The sequence below is a fragment of the Aotus nancymaae genome, unplaced genomic scaffold (genome assembly GCF_030222135.1).
Source record: "Aotus nancymaae isolate 86718 unplaced genomic scaffold, 86718_ANA_hifiasm-v0.15.2.pri h1tg000016l, whole genome shotgun sequence".
Taxonomy (NCBI): Eukaryota; Metazoa; Chordata; class Mammalia; order Primates; family Aotidae; genus Aotus; species Aotus nancymaae.
The window spans coordinates 49,173,536-49,195,685 of NW_026988428.1; the positions used below are offsets into that span (position 1 = coordinate 49,173,536).

Here is a 22,150-nt window from a genome sequence, read left to right on the forward strand (position 1 = left end):
AAAATAGTAACTCATTTCTGTACCAGCTGAATGCAAAAGATGCTTACCACATGAAGTTTGCCTTAAGGGAATATTTGCACTGGTGGAGGAGGCAAGATTAATACTGGAAACAATAGCAAGACAAAAAAAAACCCCACATCCAAATAAATGTACGTTGAATTATGCAGTTGAGACTATCAGGACTGTAGGAGGCAATCGGTGAGGTTCAGGGACTGGGATGATGAATGACTTACACTGGGCCTTGAGGCATGGTGTTTCGATCAGTGGAGGTTGTTTAGAGGGGGTTCTAGGTAAGGGAAAGAGAAATAGCCTATTTGCAAAATAGTAATGATGGTCTTAATTTATCCAACCTGGTTAGGATCTTTTTACTGACTTTTTAGTCATGGTTCCTATTAAGTGTGGAAGGCTTTTCTGGTACTATAGATTAACCTGACTGTAAACTTATGTGAAAAGCGGGGAGCGGGGCCTGAGAAACAGTGAGAAGTAACACTCACGAGTGACAGCATGTTTCACTAGTCAGCATCCAAGTGCACAGTTCTGGCCCTTAGCAGCTATTTTATTAGGTTCACAGCATTTTGTCTCAGATCTTAGTCACAGCTAGTTGATCACCATGAAGTATCACTGTGGGAAATCTCATCCTTGCTTTGTAAACACCCCCAGAATCTAAATTTACTGCTTCTTAATCTAATCCACACTTGAAGCAACAAAGGTGTTACGATATTCTTGAGCAAGCATGGCTTCCTAGACCTTGAGACAGGTATCTTGACTTAGATTTCATCTACTTGGTTTACTGTCTAGTCTTGAAACAATTTTCTTTCAATCTTTGTTTAAATCTATAAAAGATGTTAGATTGAATTAGTGACTTCTGTCTGATTTTGTAGACAAGTTGTGGTCCCCAATGGACTCTACTCAGGAGTGATATGTACCAAGAATTTTGAGACTTCCACAACACCAAAAATGTTATGCTGAGATTTTAGTTTGTAGTGAAATGGCCTGTCATCAAACCCTGGCATTAAGCAGTGATGTGATATTTGTTTCTACAGAAGCGGTCATTACTTTTTTGAGGATAAGGCAATATTGAAATTTAAGATAACTCATGTTCAAATACAGTCAATCCTATTGATAAGTTTAGAAACAAAAGGGCCTCACATTTATACCACTGCCTTCTTTTTGTTATGGGAGGGGAGGTGAGAGGAGCTAGTATGCATGAAGGAATTGTTTTTTGTGGAGACAAGCCTAGTATTTCAGGGAAATAAGAAAGTAATAACAGATGTAAAGTCAAGGTGAGAAACGGCACACACTTCTCCCTCCTTCCTGCTTCCAACTTCAAGTTACATTCCATCTGGAACATTTTAGACCATTCCCCGACATTTTAGTTACTGGAAATAAACCTGGAAATTTTGGTCTGCTTGACCTCTGGTTGGGACACTAAGAATTAGACCTTTCTTAGTAAGTTCCTGTGATTTACTTATGTACTAAAAATTAATCATAATTCAAGCACTTAATCGTGCATTATAGGTCAAAATATATCACCCACACCAACTTTATACTTAATAAATGATGCTGTCTACCCCACCTCACTTCTACCACCCACCTGGCTTACTGCCTTTCCTTCTGCTTTATTCAGTCCTTCAAAGCTGAGCCCAGCCTGACCCTACTTTCCAGATCAACCCTAGATTTTGTAAACAGCCTCAGGTCCTCTTTCATTGGAACTCATCCTTTCTTCCCACTCAAGGGGCCCCAACGGCAGACTCTGTCCCATGACATTACCCCTAAAATCTCGTTTGCAGTAAGGGATATCTGAGACTTGAGACTATGGCCCTTGGTTGGTCATAACATTCCCCAGCACAACTCATTCCATCCCTAGACCCTGTATCCCCATTCAGGCAATAACACTGGGATACTTCCTCCGATTCTGTTCTGCAGTTTCCAGTCTGTGGCCCTGCTTCCTTCCTCAGATCTCCTTGAGATCCAGAGCATTTTCTTAAACTCCAACGTGGTGCCAGAACCACTGTACTGTACTTTATTCTTGAGGGCCCCTCTCAATAGTCCTGTACTTGGGTCTCAAACTAGCTATGGAGGCTTGAATCAGTAGAGCAGTTTCCCTGCTCTCCTACATGGCTTCCCGAGACTCCTGATTACTCTGCTGCCCCAGCCTTGAGAATCCCATCTCTTCCTAACTCCCTTCTCTTTCTACCTACTTTGCACACCCTCTGGGCTAACAACCTCTGGGATTGTGATTGAGCCTGGTGTGTCCCTCAATCACCAGTTTCTACAAATGGCCATCCTTCCTAAAGTGTGAATGTAGTGCCAACCTTTGACTCCATCCCATTTTCCTCTACCCTACATCATGAACTGTGTGTCAGCATGCCTCTTTCAACCTTTACCCAACAGAAATGAATGGCAGCAGCAGATACGCACCAGGCACTGCCCTAGAAAGTGGAGACATGAAAGAGGTAAGTCCCAGACCTCAAGAGGCTATTGCCCTCATCTCTCTCCCGTGGTGCCCATGCTCAGACATACAACTTGGAAAACGCTCTCCCTGAGTTACAACCTTTGTGTTGCGGATACAGAATAACAACAGGAGCTGGGCATGGTGGTCACGCCTGTAATCTCAGCACTTTGGAAGGCTGAGGTGGGAGGATCAAGACCAGGAGACCAAGACCGGCCTAGGCAACACAGTGAGACCTTGTCTCTACAAAAAATTAGCTGGGCATGGTGTTACACACCTGTGCTTCCCAGCTACTCAGAAGGCAGAGGTGGGAGGATCCCTCAAGCCCAGGAATTTGAGGCAGCAATGAGCTATGATTGTGCCACAACACTCCAGCCTGGGTGACAAAGTGAAATCCTATCTCAATACACACACACACAACTATGTATATACACACATACACATATACATACACGTACATATGATAACAAGGTCTTAACAGACTAGATTTCTAGTCAAGAGTTACCTTAAGAAATATTTTAGTTTTTCTATAGTTTTTTGCTATTAAAACTGGAATGACCACCTGTAGAATTGCTTGTACAATGCAATTTAGAAACAATGGAGAAAGTTTGTGTTCAGAGGCTAGATGACAATGGTCTTTGTTGCTAGTGCAAGGTCATGGATCTGGATCATCATTTCTCAGAGGAGATAGTACCTCCCCCAGAGGCCTTTTTGAAAATTTGTGGGGGTATTTTTTGTTTCCACAATTATTGAGGATACTCTTAGCATTAGATGGAGCAAGAATACCAGATGTCCTATGGTGCAGGGGAGAAGCATTCAGTGAAGAAGTCTTGGACAGCTTGGACAGCTTTTAAATACTCAAGAAAATAGTCTCATAAATGAGAAATTTGTTTATAATTATCTCAACCTCAAACCAAATGCTACTTTCTATACAAAGTATTTTTGGGTAGTTTTAATAGAGACATAATTTTCAGGAAGGCAACTGACCAAAAATCACTTTATTTTGTTGAGAACATCAGTAAGAGTCGCTTGCCATTTTTAAAAATTGGGCCACCAATTGCCATGCTGCTCAAAGTCTTGAGTTGCGGGACAACAAAATTATTTCAGTCCGCATTTAGAGATGTCAGAGAAAATCACCATAAACAAGAGCTGAGACTTCTTTTAATAGACTTAGCATGAAATATAATCATACCAGCAAACACACATAAAACACAGAGATCAAATCAGGATTTATTAATAATGCTGATTATAATATTTTATATTATAAATGAATTGTAAGGAATTCTATCTTCTTACCAGATAGGAGATAGAATTTTCTTTGATATTTAGTCATTATCCTAATCCATGTCATAACATTGGGAATTGTTTTGACATTATATTTATAAGCAGGGCCCAGCAAACTCAAATAATCCAATAGCAAAAAAAAGAAAAGAAAAGAAAAGAAAAACCCAAAAAAAATCTGATTTAAAAATGCGCAAAGAATCTGAAGAGTAATTTCTGAAAAGAAGACATACAAATGGCCAACCAGTATATGAAAAAATGCTCACCATCACTATTCATCATAGAAGTGTAAATCAAACCTACAATGAGATATCACCTCACTCTAGTTAGAACAGCTACTATCAAAGACAAAAGATAACAAGTGCTGTCAAGGATGTGCAGAAAAGGGAACTTTTATACCCTGTTGGTAGGAACGTAAATTAATAAAGCCATTACAGAAAATAGTACAGAGGGTCCTCAAAAAACTAAAAATAGAACTACCATATGATCCAGAAATCCCACTACTGAATATATATCCAAAGAAAATGAAATCAATATGTTGAAGAGCTATCTACACTTCCATGTTAATTGCAGTACTATTAACTGTAGCCAAATTATGGAATCAACCTTAGTGTCCATCAATGGATGAATTAATAAACAAAATGTGGTATATATGGACAATGGGATACTATTCAACCATTAAAAGAGAATGAAATCTTGTCATTTGTGACAACATTGAATCTGGAGGACGTTGTGTTAAGTGAAAAAAGCCAGACACAGAAAGACAAATACTGCATAATCTCACTCATACATGGAATCTTAAAAAGTTGATCTCATAGAAATAGAGAATAGAATAATATTTCTTACAGGTTGGGAAGGGTAGGAATATGGGGGAGACAGAGATGTAGGTCAATAAGTACGAAGCTACAATTTAATAGGAGGAATAAGTTCTGGTGTTCTATGACTATAGTTAATAATAATGTATTATTGTGCATTTCAAAATAGCTACAAGAGAGGATTCTGAATGTTCTTGCCACAGAGAAATAATAAGTGTTTGAGATAATGGACTTACTAATTACTCTGATTTTGACCATTACACAATGTATACGTTTATTAAAACATCCCATTGTACTCCATAAATATGTACAACTATCATATGTCAATTAAAAATAAGATAAAATTTTTTAAAAAACAGTTAATTTACCAGAATATTGGACTTCATTTTCTACACTTTGACTCTATTTTGTCTTGACATTTTCCTAACTTAAAATGAATTTCCTCCTTATATTATTATATACAAAAATGTATGGCCTGTCATTACTTATCTCAACACTAGTTTTTATTCTAATATCCATTTGTAGTTTTCCTCTTGAACTTTCCCAACACCTTGTGCAGAATGGCTGCAGACCTTAACTCTCGATTATTCATTATACATAAGTGCAAGCATATAATCACCTTATTATGACTTTAGGTGTCTTGATGCCCATGTATTTACATATTGAGGCACATATGATTTTTATTATAAATTACTTTTCCTTAGTTGGCCTTTATATAACAGTTAGGTGTTGTATTGTATGTAAGTAGGTTGCATTATCTATGAATTGTATTTTAGGATAATAAAAAGTATTGTTATAAAAAAGAAGCATTGGATTTTATAGGGTTGTTTCAACTGCCCTAGATCTAGCATACTAACAACTTTTACCCTGAAAAGAGTTTCTTGCAAGAGTGAAATTCAAAATATTTTACCATTGGTCTAGTGTAAGCACCAGTTAATCGAAATGATTACAGTCATAAAAACTAAGCACAGCCCTACCAGTGTCCACAAGCTGAAATATCAGCTCTCTCTAAAGAATCTCAGTCTATGGTGGTGGCCTAATTCCAGAAAAGCACTATTATGTTCTGCCTAGGGCAATGGTGCCCAGGTTTTGTCCAAGATGCTTCTCATGTGTATGTGATCTTTTTAAAAAGCACTATGAAGAGATATTCTCATCTTCATTTTTACAGATGAAGATAGTAAGAAATTTTTAAATGTATGTAAAGTCACATAGCTAGCAAGTAGCAGAGCTGAGATAACATAGACCCCTACAACCAATCATTTTCCCTCCATATCATGTTCATTTATTCAGTTACTACCAATGAACATAGCAGAAAAGCACTGATGATCATTGGTTCCAAGCAGCACTCATCTTCAAGAGAAGAAACAAAAATTGACACAGCAGTGAGTTGGATAACCAGCTGTTAACATTTGGATCTTGCCAATGTGGGCCTTCTTGCAATCTACTAAGCATAAAGAGGTAACTGCTTACAGTTTCACACGTGCATGTAATCTAATTTACCATCCACTTGAACTATGCTAATTAAGAGGGAAAATATTATATTATTTTGCAAGGACTGGTTAAATTCATGGTCTCTGCTCTCCTTGCAGACATATACTCTACATCTCCTGAACTCCTGTGTCCAGCACAGTATCTACTGCACATATTCAATAAATGTCCATTGTTCTTGCTGACTTGATGACATAGCATTCTGCAAGAAACCAAATAAGGAAAAGTATGCAGTTCTCTCATCTCCTATCTTGCTCATCTTGAACTCTTATTGACCTATCTTCATAAACTCCTGACCAAGTTGGACAAAGCAGGAGACTACCCATGCATTCATTCACACTCCTGAGAGTTTTATCCTTGGGCTTTGAAGTGCACTCAGCTGAAGGATTATTTGGGAGGTAACTATAAGGATGAACCTAGCAGCAAGGTGGCTGTGGGATAGAGAAGCTAAAAAAATAATTATAAATTTAATAAGGAAGAAAAAGAAATAATGTTCTCTCAGGCCGGTGTGGTGTCTCACACCTATAATCCCAGCACTTTGGGGGACCGAGGCAGGTGGATTACCTGAGGACAGGAGTTCGAGACCAGCCTGGCCAACACGGTAAAACCCCGTCTTTACTAAAAACAAAAATTAGCTGGGTGTGGTGGCAGGCGCCTCTAATCCCAACTACTCAGGAGGCTGAGGCAGGAGAATTGCTTGAATCCGGGAGGCAGAGGTTGCAGTGAGCTGAGATTGTGCCTTTGCACCCCAGCCTGGGGGACAAGAGCTAGACTTCATCTAAAAAAAAATAAGAATAAAAAATAAATAATGCTATCTATATATGAGATTCCAAGCTCAACAAACTCGGCAACTCTTTGTATGTAGAGAATATGAATTATTTTACCAATTTATTTAGGGGCTGGTGTGTCCTTGGATAGAAAGAAAAGCTACATTCATAACACTGGAGATATGCTAATGAGTGGTAATAAGGAAGTTAAATTTGATGAAAAGTTAAGACTGTAAGCTCCATGAGGGCAAGAATCATGTCTGCTTCATTTAACACCATCTCTCTGGTAGCTGGCACACTGTCTAGCATAGTGGATACTAATTAATGTATATTAGATAAGTTAATGAGATCATATGAGATGAAAATCTGATAAGCAGTGAAGGCATAATTTAGGACTTCAGATAGTATTCAATGTTGAAGAGAGAGGGCTTTACTGAGAAATTATTCCGAGAGTGTAGTCATGAGGTAATTGTATTAGCCTTTCCAAGCCACTGTACACAGACACCCATAGATAACTGGTAAGCTCTTGGGAAATTGATGTTAAAAGTTCCAAACAACTAATTAACATACAGTTCCCATGAATTACAGGAAAACTGAATCTCTACCCTGAATCCCTGGTGAAGAACCCTCTGATACATTCAAAATCTTATTTCTACTCAGAGGGAAGAGACTCCTAGAAGAATGAGCAATCCCTACTTCACTGACTCTGGACAGGTTGGGGGCCAGGGGAATTAGGCTGTCCTGTTAGGAGGGTAGAAGAGCCTGGCAGAAGATTATAGAGCAAGAGGCTCAATTTTAGACATTGAAAGTTGCCTCAGATGATTGGAAGGGAGAAGAAAGGAAAAGAAATGAACCTGAGAGGTTATCACACGTAGGAAAATAAGAGACAGAGACGTGTGATCCAAGCTTACTGCTGCCACTGATGACCTGTGTGAAGCTAAGCAATTTGCCTGGCTCAGAAAATTGGGAGACTTCAGTAGATTGTCTCTAAGTTTCTTTTTTTAAAGCCTGTGGTTCTAAAAGATACTTATAATCTAATTTCCTTTATGAAGTAAAATAAGTTCTGTTGAAGATTAGGAAGGGGGAAAATGCCCTTAACAAGTGGGAAAGGTACAGGAATGTGAGTCAGGAGACGTGGGTTCTGGTCTCTCTTCTGCTACTAAGACCAGACAATGAACATATCATCCATTAGGAGCATCAAATCCTTTTCCCTGAAATTAGTGTGTGAGTAGGATGTGCTATTTTCCCTTCAACAATCTGTACTTCTGTGTTCTGCAATTTGGGAGGTGAATAGAGTAGAAGGGACGGAAAGTATTTTCATAAAGGTGTCATACCTAAATATCAGTGTGTCAGGGAGAGGGTCTATACTCCAAAAGAGGCTTGATAATGAGACATGTACATCAATGGTCTCATCTTTCTACAATGCTTCTGTCCAGAATCACTTCCTCACCAGTTATATCCTTAATAGTCCTATGCAATTTCAGATGTTTACAATGCAACCATCTCAGAGGAATTTTTTTTTAAGAGATGGGGTCTCTCTCTGTCACCCAGAGAGATTGCATCTGTTCCATGGTGCAATCATAACTCACTGCAGCCTCAAACTCCAGTCAGGTTCAAGCAATCCTGCCTCAGCCTCCCAACCATAGGTGTGCACCACCACACGTGGCTAATTTTTTAAAATTTTTTATAGAGATGGGGTTATGCTATGTTGCCCAGGCTGGTCTTGTACTCCCGGCCTCAAGCAACAGTCCACTTCAACCTCCCAAAGTGCTGGGATAACAGGTGTGAACCACCATGTCCGGCCTCCAGAGACTTTTGAAAATAGTTTAAAGGACAAACATTTGACATAGATTGCCACCATTGCTTCATTTAATTTCTTGGGTGGAAGTAAGGAAAAGCATTCTAGAAAAAGCAACTTATTTTAAAAGAACAATCAGTCTAAACTGAAAATGTTTATTTATTTATTTAATTTATTACTTATTTAAGACAGTCTCACTCTGTCACCCAGGGTGAAGTGCAGTGGCACCATCTCAGCTCACCGCAACCTCCACCTCCCAGGCTCAAGAGATCCTCCCATCTCAGCCTCCTGAGTAGCTGGGACTAAAGGTGCATGCCACTGCTCCTGGCTGAATTTTGTACCTTTGGTAGAGACAGGCTTTCACCACATTGCATAAACTGGTCTTGAACTTCTAGGCTCAAGTGATCTGCTCACCTCAGCCTCACAAAGTGCTGGGATTACAGGTGTGAGCCACTGTGCCCAGTCTCCAAACTGGGAAATTTTAAATATTGAGTAATAAAAGTATTGTCAAAAATATACTCATCTTTGAGGAGAGAGATCCAAGATGGTCAATTACTAGCAGATCAGGATTGTAGCTCCCAGCGAAAGCGCAGAGAATGAGAGGACGCCATACTTCCAGACGAATTTTTGTTGCTCAGGGACCAGGAGATTCCCAGCGTAGGATCCCCACGGGTCGCCAGTGCGACTCTTGTGGCTGATGCGGCGGTTTTGGTGGGGCCTCAGCGCGGCAGTTCTCGGTGCAGAGTAAACGGGACTGGGTCCCCTTCTGGTCAACGTTTGGAGCTCCGGGAAGGCAAAGTCGCCCATTCAGCTGATTGAAAAAGGGACTCAAGAGGGAAGACAGACTGGAGATTCCTGGGCAGAAAAGCACCATGAATCTTAATGCTGCTGTTTTAGCCAGCACAGTGGGTTGCTCAGATTCCGGTGCTGGGAATCAACAAGTTTGACGTCCACTCAGAGACCTAATTTGAAAGTCGGTAATTACAAAGACAACAGGTGGATAAATTTACAATGATGGGAAGAAACCAGTGTAAAAAGGCTGAGAATACCCAAAATCAGAATGCCTCTCCCTCTACAGGGGATCACAGTTCCTCATCATCAGGGGAACAAGGCCTGATGGAGAACGAGTGCATTCCATTAACAGAATTAGGCTTCAGAAGGTGGATAATAAGAAACTTCTGTGAGTTAAAAGAACATGTTCTAGCCCAATGTAAAGAAACTAAGAACCTTGAAAAAAGGATTTGATGAAATCCTAACGAGAATAGACAATGTAGAGAGGAATATAAGTGAATTAATGGAACTGAAGAATACAATATGAGAACTCCATGAAGTATGCACAGGTTTTAACAGTTGAATTGATCAAGCAGAAGAAAGGATCTCAGAGGTTGAAGACCAACTTAATGAAATGAAATGAGAAGACAAGATTAGAGAAGAAAGAGTAAAAAGGAATGAGCAAAGTCTCCAAGAAATATGGGACTATGTGAAAAGACCTAATTTACATTTGATAGGTGTACCTGAATGTCATGAAGAGAATGAATCCAAGCTGGAAAATATTCTTCAGGGTATTATTCAGGAAAACTTCCCTAACCTAGTAAGGCAGGACAATACTCAACTCCAGGTAATACAGAGAACACCACAAAGATATTCCTCAAGTAGAGCCACCCCAAGACACATAATCGTTAGATTCACCAGGGTTGAAATAAAGGAGAAAATTCTAAGGGCAGCTAGAGAGAAAGGTCAGGTTACCCATAAAGGGAAGCCTATCAGATTCACAGCAGATCTCTCAGCAGAAACCCTACAAACTAGAAGAGAGTGGGAGTCAATATTCAATATCCTCAAAGAAAAGAATTTTCAACCCAGAATCTCATATCCAGCCAAACTAAGCTTCATATATGAAGGAAAAATAAAATTTTTTGTGAACAAGCAAGCACTCAGAGATTTCATCGCTACCAGGCCTGCTTTACAAGAGCTTCTGAAAGAAGCATCACACACAGAAAAGAACAACCAGTATCAGGCAGCCCAAAAACTTACCAAAAGGTAAAGAGTATCTCCATAATGAAGAATCTACATCAACTAATGGGCAAAATAGCCAGATAGCATTAAATGACAATATTAAACTAACAAATATCAATATTAATCCTAAATTTAAATGGATTAAATGCCCAATCAAAGACACAGACAGGCAAATTGAATAAAAAGTCAAAACCCATCGGTACACTGTGTCCAGATCCATCTCATAAGCAAGGACACACAAAGACTCAAAACAAAGGATTGGAGGAAGACTCGCCCATCATATGGAGAGCAAAAAAAAACAAAACAAAACAGGAGTTGTAACTTTCGTCTCTGACAAAATAGACTTCAGTAGTAACAAAGACTAAAAGAAACAAAGAAGGACATTACATAATGGTAAAAGGATCAATGCAACAACAGGAGTCAATGATCATAAATATAAATGCACCCAATATAGGAGCACCCAGATACATAAGACAAGTTCTTAATGACTTATAAAGAGACTTGGACTCCTGCACAATAATAGCGGGAGACTTTCCTTGGCTCATGACCTTTTCCTCCATCTTCAGAGTCAAAAACATAGCATCTTGTTTCAATGCCTTTTCTTCTGTCTCTTGTCAAATCTCCCTTTTAAAAGAATTTTTGTGATTGCATTTAGGGCCCACCAGGATAATCCAGGATAACCTCTTCATCTCAAGAACCTAAACTTAATCCCATCTGGAAAGTCCTATTTCTTTTTTCTTCTTCTTTTTTTTTTTTGAGAAGGAGTCTTGCTCTGTCACCCAGGCTGGAGTGCAGTGGCAATGGCATGATCTCAGCTCACTGCAACCTCCGCCTCCTGGGTTCAAGCGATTCTCCTGCCTCAGTCTCCTGAGTAGCTGGGACTACAGGCACACACTGCCACACCCTGCTAATTTTTATATTTTTAGTAGATAAGGGGTTTCACTATGTTGGCCAGGATTGTGCAAAGTCCTTTTTATCATACAAGATAACTTTCACAGGTCCCAGGAATCAAGACCCAGGTCATTTGTTTGGAGTTATTATTCAACTTACCACCGTGATAAACACATGACTTAAATAGCAGGCTAGTGGCTTGAAATTCTAGTTCTAAACTGGGAATAATATAGAGGTAATTATACTAATAATTGCCAACTTTCTAAAATCTGAATGCATGAGAAATGCAGATAAGTAAAGCAAAAGACAGCTATGACTACCTTTTTGATAATCTTAAGTCATCACATACATACTTCCTTATCTTGAGAATAAAAAAATAGACACTGGCTAACTCTTCCATTATTCCTAATGTCAAAATAGAAATATTTGCAACAGGTTTGACGTCACCAGTTGTAATTACTAATATAATTGAGGATGCAACCATTTCTTCCTCTTTTTTGTTCTCCGAGATCAGAAATCCTATGATTACTATTTGGGCTCTCACAATCCACTATTTATATCTTCCTCAGTAATAAAGGGGGGAGGATGAAAGGACAGGTAGGTCCAATTTCACTTCCTCTTTAACTGAATTTTTTTTTTTTCTTTTGTGACAGAGTCTCACTCTTGTTGCCCAGGCTGGAGTGCTGTGGCGTGGTTTAGGCTCACTGCAACCTCCACCTTCCAGGTTCAAGCGATTCTCCTGCCTCAGCCTCCCAAGCAGCTGGAATTACAGGTGCCTGCCACCACACCTGGCTAATTTTTTGTATTATTAGTAGAGACAGGGTTTCACCATGTTGGCCAGGATGGTCTCTAACTCCTCACCTTGTGATCCACCCACCTCAGCCTCCCAAAGTGCTAGGATTGCAGGCATGAGCCACCACTCCCTGCCGTAAACTGGAATATTATATGATAGTTTACTTATTTGCCACTCACTCCCATTTTAAAATATTTTTATTAAATGTGAGTGATAGACTGTAGTTAAAACTCTGCCTTTTATTTCAGCCTCTGCTATGTAAATCAAATTAATGATGGGCCCAGTTAGCTGAATAGTTAGAAGAAAACAGATTTTGTGGAACATTCAAGAATTTCTTGCTTTTGCAAACAGTGCAGAAGAATGATTAAAAATAAACACTGTTGCATACTCCATAAACTCAGTAGGTACTTGAGGTGGTAAGTTGTCCCTACCAACTATTCTTGATTCATACTCAGGGGTACTGAGGGATGCAGCTTTCCTCAGTCTGATTTTACAAATCTTCAGTAGGAAAACATAGGGTCAGTTATTGCTATATGTTGACAACTATGATTGGAGCCTTCATTGTCTGGTCCCCAGCCCCCATCACAACTTAATAATATATAAAAGAGATGAATCGTTGAGCAGAAGACTTCTAAGACCTTTCTAAACTGTAAGTTTTGCAATTATCTGTTTTTATGTTTGTTGACAAAAACAAAACAAAGCAAGAGAAGAGAAACAGTGATGAGCACATATTTCTCCTTTGTGTGTGATCCATTTGCCTTTGTTATGGCTTGGAATGGTCACTCTTGGAGACAGATCCAGCCTCAGGTGTCACATTCTTGACACTATCTCTACACTTTCAGTTGAGATTGTCATTGACAGAGTGACATACTTGGGAAACGCACCAGTTCCCAGAACCATAATTCTAAATTCTGCCAGACCCTCTTGCAGTCTCTAAATTCCAAGGGACCTTTTGTTAGGTGAGAAACCCTCTCTCCTAGAGGTTTGTTTACTTTGTAGTCAGTGAAGGTAAGAGAATCCTTTGTGAACAGTTTGCTTGGAATTTAAATGTATAGTATTGCTGCTAGAGTGCTGAAAATTCATCACATGGTGTACTTAGCATTTTCTTTCTCTAAGGATATGGAATGGGGGTGTCCCCTCCCAGCTGTCCCTCCCAGTTATTCTGGCTATGAAGAGTGTCCCTATGATGACTCAGCCCAAGCCCTGCTGCCCTCTGCTGCCATCCAGAAACTGGCTCACAAGAGCTCCCTCACCACGGGTTTGTTTGGAGGGCTCACTTCCAAAACAAAGATTAAAATGCCTTTTCTCTTTAATAGTCTCACTGAACACTATTGCTTGTTAATGTTCAGACACTAATAGCACTGGAAAGAGTCGTTGCTTGTGTCAACTCATCAAGTAGTCTAAACAAGCCTGTTGGAGGCTGGCCAGTTCTGGCCAGTCATTGACCACAGACATGATCTAGAAGGCTATTGCAACTTGTGGAAGTGAGAGGTAGCTCTGTTTCCTGTCTAGCCCACTTCCCAGGGATTGGCCCCAGAACCACTGGACTTTGAGGCAAGTTGGGGCTTGATACTCAGCTATGGACTTCAGATATACCTTATTTTTTAGCACCAAAATTGAGATGTGTGTAAAAGCTTCAGAAAGGCCAGAACTAAGAGCATTATTCCAAGTGATGCTTGGCAGCTGGAAGTTTATAATTCAGTTATGTGGTTAGAAGGTGATGATAGTTTTTGTCTTCCCTGTGTTTTTGATGAGTGGGTGGATTTGTGAGAGTTCTCTTTTTTGGATCATCCTGGTGCTTGTTCAGGGATATCTCTGGTCCTCTTTGGATTTGCCACATTTATCTCAGCCCCATATTTAACTTACAAAAAGAGCTTTATAATTATTTCACATCCCTCAATAAGAAAGGTGAAGAAAAATCTTCAAATATGCCTTTCTTGCAACAGCAAAGAAACAGACTAAAAGAAAGTAAAAGATTATATTGGGAAATGTTTGCAGAGTTGTGTTTGCTTTCAACTCCGGAGTATTCCTCAGGGCGGGGAAAATGTGGTTATACATGTTACATTGCATCTGAGATCTAACTCTTGTCTCATTATTTATTTACAAACCTGTTATTAATCATTCACTCTGTGCCAGGAACCATGCAGATGCCAGAGATTCAAAGATGAAACAACCTGGTCCTCCCCTCTCTGGAGCACACACATTTGAAATGAAACAGTTGCTATCTATGATGGATGGATGTAGGCAGTATGAAAGAGAACACCTAGGAGAGCCTGGGAAGACTTGATTAAGAAGATTCTATTTGAACTGAAACGTGAAGGACTACGGGGATTTGTTGGACAAAAAAAAAAAAAAAAAAAAAAAAAAAATCAAGAAAATGGAAAAAGTCGGGGTGAGGCTGCAGCCAAAGCTGCAGAGGCACTAGAGCAGGGGTTGGCATAGTGACCCAGGGAAATTCAGGTCCTCTTCACTCTTGCCCTCACATAAAGGACAGGGGCTTGGAAGGAGGTAAGACTAGAAAGACAAGCAGGGTTCATTCGAGTCATTCAGTGCTTTGTAAGCCACATTTAGATTTTATTCTTCATATAATGGTGGATGACTGAAAAGTTCCAAACAAAGAAGTGACATGATCAGATTTGCAGGTGAATACAAAATCACAGTGAGAACCTGAATGCATCTACAATGGGATCCACTTGTTATCAGGCATCTCTATGCTGATTAGGGCATAAAGAAAAAACTACCTGCCTCTCCATCTGCCTTTCTTTCTCGCTTATGATCCATTATGGATTTAAGAGGGTTTTCAAATCTTACTTCTAGGTTTATGCAAGCCATGGAGAAGTTTATTGAGGCTTCCCAACATTTTGTCTTTCTGTCGGTCTCACTAATTCTTTTTTCTCTTCCCCAGCATCCTATAATGCCTTGCAATTTTTGAGCACTCGGTGACTTAAGGCTTTTTAAAACATATTCAAACATAAAGCTGTGGTAATTAAAATAACACGACATTAATACAAGAAGAGAAAGAGATCAATGGAAGATATAGTTGATTCAGAATCAGTGTAAAAACTTAATAAGTTTTACACTTAATACGTGTAAAAACATAAATAAATCACCACAAATTAATATTTAATAAGAAATCATAATTAATACAAATTATTAAGGAATAATAAAGTTCAATTTCATTAGTAATCAAAAAGTACTAATTAAAGCAAAAATAAGATAAAAGATAGTGACTATTAAGCAAGCAAAATTAAATGTAATGTCCATGAAGCATAGATGAGAAAGATATTGTCTTACTCAATGAAAGGATGCAACCTTTCTGGAAAGGCTTTAATGTATTAAAATTTGTAAAAAATGTTTATATCCAGGCCTGGTGTGGTGGCTTACGCCTGTAATCCCAGCACTTTGGGAAGCCAAGGCAGGCAGATCACTTGAGGTCAGGAGTTCAAGACCAACATGGCCAACATGGTGAAACCCCGTCTCTACTAAATACAAAAATCAGTCGGGTGTGGTGGTGAATGCGTGTAATACCAGCTACTCAGGAGGCTGAGGCGGGAAGAATTGTTTGAACCCAGGAGGTGGAGGTTGCAGTGAGCCAAGATCGTACCACTGCACTTCAGCCTGAGTGACAGAGTGAGACTCTGACTCAAAAATGAAAAAAAAATTTATGTCCTTGACCTTGTGATATCATGGAAAAGTTTCAGAAAAAATTCTAAGAAAAAAAGTGGAAATTTTGACAAAAATTTCTGCACAAAGATGTTCATTGAAGCATTATTTATAACATCGCACATTTTAAGGACAGGTAGCTTACAAAATTAGTGATACCAATAATCACTCTCTTCCAAAGAGATGAATATTTACTGAGCTTCTACTTTGAGCCAGTAATTTATTTAATTATCTCATGTACTCTTCCCATGCAGCAAACAAATTAGAGAACTGAGACTGAGGGTTTTGGCAAGTTGCCCAAGATCACACAATTTTGGTGCTGACCCAGGTCTGACATCAAAGCTTTGTTTTGTTCACTATACCTCACTATCTCTATTTATAACTGTGTGTCAATTGTTTGCTTAAAAAATTTCTATAAGAGGCAGGGTGTGGTGGCTCATGCCTGTAATCCCAGCACTTTGGGAGGACAAGGCGGGTGGATCACCTGAGGTCAGGAGTTCAAGACCAGCCTGACCAACATAGTGAAACTCCATCTCTACTAAAACTACAAAAATTCCAGGCATGGTGGTGCATGCCTGTAGTCCCAGCTACACAGGAGGCTGAGGAAGGAGAATTGCTTGAACCCACGAGGTGGAGGTTACAGTGAATGGAGATTGCACCAATGCACTCCAGCCTGGACAGCAGAGCAAGACTCCATTTCAAAAAAAAAAAAAATCTATAAGCTCTATCTCTGTTCTTTTTTTCCATTCTCCCAGAAAACAAGAGTTCTGCTTTCATATTTCTGCAGTGTGAGTGAGGGAGCTAATGCCTACAGTTTAAACAGTCAATGAATTCATCTGCAATTCATTCATTTCCCAAGAAAAAATAGTTTGCCATAGAATGCAATGTTCCTCCTGGGAATCTCCTCTCTTACTCTTGGAGCAAATCCAGGGGAGAGAAGCACTTAAAACACTGACAACATCACAGATAGGATCTGTAGTAAATATTAACTGGCCCATTTACGTATAATATTTACAGTTATTTAAAGGGCTACCTCTTCTAATGGATAGCCAGTTTTTCTGATTTAAGGAAGTACAGTATTGTCAGTGCATTGAACATAGAGAGAGAGAGAACACTGTCTAGTGGCAGAAGCAGAAGACTACAGTTATTTCCCAACATTCAGTAGCTTGACTCAGTCTTTAAGGAGGCACTGGTTGGCTTAGGTATTTGTAAAAATGGAAAGCGTAAGTGGAAAAAACAATCATCAGCAACACAGTTTCAAATGCTCATTAGCCCATACTTGCAAATTGCCAAGAAACACATTGCAGGAACACCAAATGGTAGCAGTCAACTAAAGAGTCATAAAATAAATATCATTCGTTTGCCTCCTACTTACATTTTCTTACTTTGAAGATGTTTGGCACATTGGTTTAATTATTGTACCATGTAATGTACTATTCTGCTATTTTTAGACATAACCATTGGCTAGTTTCAGCTGTGAACTTCTAAATAGTGGCAAGCAGAAAAGTCAGAGAAAAATCTCTTCTTTCTTGCTCTCTCTCTCTTTATCTACCCCCTCTCCTTTTTTCTTTCCCTCTATAAAGAATGCAACTGTATATTGTATTAAACCCAAGAAAATGCTGCTTATTAGACTCACCAATATAGTAGAGAAAGAAAAGTATACCAATTAAATGACACAAAGTTTTTTGTTGTTTTGTTTTTTTATTGAGATAGAGTCTTGCTCTGTAGCTCAGGTTAGAGTGCAGTGGTGTGATGTCAATTCACCGCAACCTCTGCCTCCTGGGTCCCGGTTCAAGCAATTCTCCTGCTTCAGTCTCCTGAGTAGTTGGGATTACAGGCACGTGCCACAATGCCCAGCTAATTTTTGTATTTTTAATAGAGATGGGGTTTCACTATGTTGACCAGGCTGGTCTTGAACTCCTGACCTCATGATCCACCCGCCTTGTCCTCCCAAAGTGCTGGGATTACAGGCATAAGTCACCGCTCCTAGCTCACAGAACTTTTTTTCAACACAGAATTTTTATTTTGTATTTAGTGAAATAATTCCTTGCTTTCACTCAGGCCTGTGGCGCAGGAAGGATGGGCAAGTGTCATGGACTTCGTACTGCTAGGGAGCCCCGTAGTCACTGACAAGACCAGAAATGGCATGATAAACAGTACAAGAAAACTCATTTGGGCACAGCCTTGAAGGCCAATCCTTTTGGAGGTGCTTCGCATGCAAAAAGAATCATGCTGGAAAAAGTAGGAGTTGAAGCCAAGCAGCTAAATTCTGCCATCAGGAAGTGTGTCAGGGTCCAGCTGATCAAGGCAAAAAAATCACAGCCTTTGTACCCAATGATGGTTGCTTGAACTCTATTGACAAAAACGATGAAGTTCTGGTTGCTGGATTTGTTTGCAAAGGTCATGCTGTTGTTGATATTCCTGGAGTCCACTTTAAGGTTGTCAAAGTAGCCAATGTCTCTCTTTTGGACCTTAAAAAGGCAAGAAGGAAAGACCAAGATCAAAAATTTCAATGGTGAAAACATTGTAGTAATGAATTTTCATATGCCAAAAAAAAAAATTCCTTTAAGCTTACTGAGACATAGATATTTCTTTCTCATATGTCACTCTTGTACATAGGAAAAAAGAGGAGTACAAAAAAAAAATAGATCAAGCTATTCCTAAAGTTATTTTATTCATAACTCTTCCTAGTCATATTTGACTCAGATTTAATTTACAAACAATAATTGTGCATATATATGAAGTACATGTGATATTTTGATACATGTATACAATGGGTAATGATCAGTTTGGGGTAATTAGCGTATCTATCACCCCAAACATTTGTCACTACTTTGTATTAGGAACTATTAAAATCCTCTCTTTTACCTATTTTGAAATACACCTTATTGGTAACTATAGTCACCCTGCTGTTCTAGAACACCAGAACTTATTGTTCCTACCTAACTACCTAAGGTATAACTTCCTACCTAACTATAATATTAGTACCTGTTAACTAATCTCTTTCTCAATTCCCCACGCCTTCCTACCCTTCTCAACCTTTGGTAACCACTATTGTACTCTCTACTATTTTTTTCTTTTTTCTTTTTTTGAGAAGGAGTCTCGCTCTGTCCCCCAGACTGGAGCGCAGTAGCGTTATCTTGGCTCACTGCAACCTCTGCCTTCCGGGTTTCAGCTATTATCCTGCCTCAGCCTCCCAAGCAGCTGGAACTACAGGTACCCGCCACCACGCCAGTCTAAGTTTTGTATTTTTTAGTAGAGGCAGGGTTTCACCATATTATCCAGGCTGGTCTCAGACTCCTGACCTTGTGATCCACCTGCCTCAGCCTCCCAAAGTGCTGGGATTACAGGCGTGAGCCACCGCACCTGGCCTTGTACTCTCTATTTTTATGAGATCAACTTTTTAATCTCCCATATATGAGTGACAACATGTGGCATTTGTCTTTCTGATCCTAGCTTATTTCACTTGCCATAATGTCTTCCAATCTCACCCATATTGGTGCAAATGACAGGATTTCATTCTTTTTATGGTTGAATAATCCATTGTGTGTATATACCGTATTTTCTTTATCCATTCATCCAGTGGTGGACACGTAGGTTGATTCCATATCATGACTAATGTGAACAGTGCTGTAATTAATATGGGAGTGCAGATATCTCTTCAACATACTAACTTCCTTTCTTTTGGATAAATACTCAGTAGTGTAGTGGGATTGCTGGATCATATGGTAGTTCTATTTTTATTTTTTTGAGGAAACTTCATACTGTTTTCCATAATGGCCATACGAATTTACATTCCCACCAACAGTGTATAAGAATTCCTCTTTCTTTGAATCCTTGCCAACATTGGTCATTTATTGTCTTTTTGATAATAGCAATATTAAATAGGATGAGAAGATTTCTCATGGTGGTTTTGATTTGCATGTCTCTGATGATTAATAATGTTGAGCATTTTTTCATATGTCTGTTGGCCACTTTTGGCCAATAGACAAAGGAAAAAATGGTCTTTTTTGAGAAATATCTATTCAGATCATTTGCCCATTGTAAAATAGATTTTTTATTAGGAAGTTTCCTTAAAAAACTAAAAATAGAACTATCATATTATTTTCAAATGGGTAAAAATGATTTGAATAGATATTTCTCAAATATATACATGTATCTCTTTGCTGTTGAGTTATTTAAAGTCCTTGTATATTCTGGATATTAATCCCTTGTTGGATGGATAGTTTGCAGGTAATTTACCCAATTCTGTAGGTTGTCTCTGCACTCTGTTAATTGTTTCCTTTGCTGTGCAGAAACTTTTTAGTTTGATGTAATCAATTTGTCTTTTTTTTTTTTTTTTTTTTTTTTTTTTTTGCCTGTGCTTTTGAGGTCTTATCCAGAAAAATCTTGCCTAAACCAATGTCCTGAATCATTTTGCCCTATATTTTCTTCTAGTACTTTTACAGTTTCAAGCCTTACATTGAAGTCTTTAATACATTTTGAGTTGATTTTTGTGTATGGTTAAAAAATATGGGTCTGGTTTCCTTCTTGTGCATAAAAAGATCCAGTTTCCCCAGCATCATTTATTGAAGAGGTTGTTTTTGCCACATTGTGTGTTCTTTACACCTTTGTCAAAAATCAGTTGGCTGAAAATATATGGATTTATTTATGAGTTCTCTCGCAGCTTCATGGTATGTTTTGAAGTCAGACTGTTTGTTGCCTCCAGTTTTGTTCTATTTGTTCAGGTCAACTTTGGCTATTCAAGGTCTGTTTGGTTCTGCATAAATTTTAAGTTTGCTTTTTCTATTTCGGTGAAGAACGTCATTGGTGTTTTTATATGAATAGCGTTAAATCTGTAGATCATTTTGAGCCGTGTCAATATTTTAGAAATATTTATTGTTTCACTCCATGAACATGGATATCTTTCCATTGTGTGTGTGTGTGCATGCGCATGCGTGTGCATTCTCTATTTCCTTCACTAATGTTTTATAGTTTTCATTGTAGAGATCTTTCATCTTTCCTTGGTTAAAATCATTCCTAGGTATTGTTTCTTGTAGCTACCGTAAATAGGATTGTTTTGTTGATTTCTTTTTCAGATTGTTTGCTATTGGTATATAGAAACACTACTAAATTTGTATGTTGATTTTGTATCCTGCAACTTTTCTGATTATCAGCTTTAACAGTTTTTGGGTGGAGACTTTAAGTTTTTATAAATATAAGATCTTGTTGTCTGCAAACAGGGACAATCTGACTTCCTCCTATCCAAGTTGGAGGTCTTTAATTTCTTTCTCTTGCTTAATATCTTTGCTAGGACTTTCAGTATTATGTTGAATAACAGTGGTGAAAGTGGGCACCCTAATCTTGTTCCATATCTTAGAAGAAAGTCTTTCAACTTTCCCCCATTTGGTATGATGTTAATGTGGGTTTGTCATATATGGCTTCATTGTTACATTTGCTGATGAGAAGAAGGTGTAGTCTGCAGCTGTGGGATGAAATGTTCTATAAATATTAGTTAGGCCCATTTAGTTTAGAGTTTGGTTTCTGTGTTAATTTTCTGATTGAATAATCTGTCCACTGCGTAATGTAAAATGTTGAGGTACCTTACTATGAATATATGGCAGGCTATCTTTCTCTTTTGATCTACTAATAGTTGCTTTATAAATTTGGATACTCTAGTTTTGGGTGCATATATATTTATAATCATTATATCCTCTTGCTGAAGACTTCTTTACCATTATGTAATTATCTTCTTTGTCTCTTTTTACAGTATTTATTTATTTATTTATTTTTGAGACAGAGTCTTGCTCTGTCACCCAGGCTGGAGTGCAGTGGCATGATCTCAGCTCACTACAACCTCTCTTCCCAGGTTCAAGCGATTCTCCTGCCTCAGCCTCCTGAGTAGCTGGGACTACAGGTACACACCACCATGCCCAACTAATTTTTTGTATTTTTAGTAGAGATGGGGTTTTACTGTGTGAACCAGGATGGTCTTGAACTCCTGACCTTGTGATCTGGCTGCCTTGTCCTACCAAAGTGCTGGGATTACAGGCATGAGCCACCATGCCTAGCCACTTTTTACAGTTTTTGACTTAAAGTCTGTTTTACCTGATGCAAATATAGCTATTCCTGCTCTCCTTTGATTTCTATTTTCATGAAATATTTTTTCCATCCTTTCATTTTTAGTCTGTGTGTTTCCTTACAGGTAAG

The 22,150-nt window shown here is 38.8% G+C and overlaps 1 pseudogene; it reads left to right on the forward strand.

Annotated features, from left to right (window-relative positions):
• The first annotated feature begins 18,040 nt into the window (after positions 1-18,040).
• LOC105711972 (small ribosomal subunit protein uS12-like) lies at positions 18,041-18,491 on the forward strand (annotated as a pseudogene).
• The last annotated feature ends 3,659 nt before the right edge of the window (positions 18,492-22,150 follow it).